Source organism: Centroberyx gerrardi, chromosome 12 (assembly GCF_048128805.1).
Source record: "Centroberyx gerrardi isolate f3 chromosome 12, fCenGer3.hap1.cur.20231027, whole genome shotgun sequence".
Lineage (NCBI taxonomy): Eukaryota > Metazoa > Chordata > Actinopteri > Beryciformes > Berycidae > Centroberyx > Centroberyx gerrardi.
The window spans coordinates 32192268-32194767 of record NC_136008.1 but is presented as its reverse complement, the minus strand read 5'-3'; positions in this window follow the sequence as shown (position 1 = coordinate 32194767).

Below are 2500 nucleotides of genomic sequence, written 5' to 3'. Positions count from 1 at the left end.
CAGGGGCTCTAAATTGGGTTAAAAGTGAAGTGGAGAGCCGCCTGGAGATAGGGGCCCGCTCCCAGGTGTGTGTGGCCGAAGCAGGGGCTTTAAATCGGGTAAAAGGGAGGTGGAGAGCCGCCTGGAGATAGGGGCCCGCTCCCAGGTGTGTGTGGCCGAAGCAGGGGCTTTAAATCGGGTAAAAGGGAGGTGGAGAGCCGCCTGGAGATAGGGGGCCGCTCCCAGGTGTGTGTGGCCGAAGCAGGGGCTTTAAATCGGGTAAAAGGGAGGTGGAGAGCCGCCTGGAGATAGGGGCCCGCTCCCAGGTGTGTGTGGCCGAAGCAGGGGCTTTAAATCGGGTAAAAGGGAGGTGGAGAGCCGCCTGGAGATAGGGGCCCGCTCCCAGGTGTGTGTGGCCGAAGCAGGGGCTCTAAATTGGGTTAAAAGTGAAGTGGAGAGCCGCCTGGAGATAGGGGCCCGCTCCCAGGTGTGTGTGGCCGAAGCAGGGGCTTTAAATCGGGTAAAAGGGAGGTGGAGAGCCGCCTGGAGATAGGGGCCCGCTCCCAGGTGTGTGTGGCCGAAGCAGGGGCTTTAAATCGGGTAAAAGGGAGGTGGAGAGCCGCCTGGAGATAGGGGGCCGCTCCCAGGTGTGTGTGGCCGAAGCAGGGGCTTTAAATCGGGTAAAAGGGAGGTGGAGAGCCGCCTGGAGATAGGGGCCCGCTCCCAGGTGTGTGTGGCCGAAGCAGGGGCTTTAAATCGGGTAAAAGGGAGGTGGAGAGCCGCCTGGAGATAGGGGCCCGCTCCCAGGTGTGTGTGGCCGAAGCAGGGGCTCTAAATTGGGTTAAAAGTGAAGTGGAGAGCCGCCTGGAGATAGGGGCCCGCTCCCAGGTGTGTGTGGCCGAAGCAGGGGCTTTAAATCGGGTAAAAGGGAGGTGGAGAGCCGCCTGGAGATAGGGGCCCGCTCCCAGGTGTGTGTGGCCGAAGCAGGGGCTTTAAATCGGGTAAAAGGGAGGTGGAGAGCCGCCTGGAGATAGGGGGCCGCTCCCAGGTGTGTGTGGCCGAAGCAGGGGCTTTAAATCGGGTAAAAGGGAGGTGGAGAGCCGCCTGGAGATAGGGGCCCGCTCCCAGGTGTGTGTGGCCGAAGCAGGGGCTTTAAATCGGGTAAAAGGGAGGTGGAGAGCCGCCTGGAGATAGGGGCCCGCTCCCAGGTGTGTGTGGCCGAAGCAGGGGCTCTAAATTGGGTTAAAAGTGAAGTGGAGAGCCGCCTGGAGATAGGGGCCCGCTCCCAGGTGTGTGTGGCCGAAGCAGGGGCTTTAAATCGGGTAAAAGGGAGGTGGAGAGCCGCCTGGAGATAGGGGGCCGCTCCCAGGTGTGTGTGGCCGAAGCAGGGGCTTTAAATCGGGTAAAAGGGAGGTGGAGAGCCGCCTGGAGATAGGGGCCCGCTCCCAGGTGTGTGTGGCCGAAGCAGGGGCTTTAAATCGGGTAAAAGGGAGGTGGAGAGCCGCCTGGAGATAGGGGCCCGCTCCCAGGTGTGTGTGGCCGAAGCAGGGGCTCTAAATTGGGTTAAAAGTGAAGTGGAGAGCCGCCTGGAGATAGGGGCCCGCTCCCAGGTGTGTGTGGCCGAAGCAGGGGCTTTAAATCGGGTAAAAGGGAGGTGGAGAGCCGCCTGGAGATAGGGGCCCGCTCCCAGGTGTGTGTGGCCGAAGCAGGGGCTTTAAATCGGGTAAAAGGGAGGTGGAGAGCCGCCTGGAGATAGGGGCCCGCTCCCAGGTGTGTGTGGCCGAAGCAGGGGCTCCAAATCCGGTAAAAGGGAGGTGGAGAGCCGACTGGAGATAGGGGGCGGATAGCAGGTGTGTGTGGCCGAAGAAGGGGCTCTAAATCGGGTAAAAGGGAGGTGGAGAGCCGCCTGGAGATAGGGGCCCGCTCCCAGGTGTGTGTGGCCGAAGCAGGGGCTCTAAATTGGGTAAAAGGGAGGTGGAGAGCCGACTGGAGATAGGGGGCCTCTCCCAGGTGTGTGTGGCCGAAGCAGGGGCTCTAAATTGGGTTAAAAGTGAGGTGGAGGGCCCCCTGGAGGTAGGGGGCCGATAGCAGGTGTGTGTGGCCGAAGAAGGGGCTCTAAATCGGGTAAAAGGGAGGTGGAGAGCCGCCTGGAGATAGGGGGCCGCTCCCGGGTCTCTGGGTCCGAAAAAGGGGTTGAAATTCGGGTAGAGTTGGGCCCCGCTCCTCGGCCTCTCTGGTGTTTGGGTTAAGTCCCCAGGACCAGAGAGGGGGAACAGCGGGGGCAGTGGCCCCGCTTCTCGGCCTCTCTGGTGTTTGGGCGAGTGACACGGTAAGGGGTGGTTTTGCAAACAGGCTAAGTCCCCAAGACCAGAGAGGGGGAACCACGCGGGCAGTGGCCCCGCTTCTCGGCCTCTCTGGTGTTTGGGCGAGTGACACGGTAAGGGGTGGTTTTGCAAACAGGCTAAGTCCCCAAGACCAGAGAGGGGGAACCACGCGGGCAGTGGCCCCGCTTCTCGGCCTC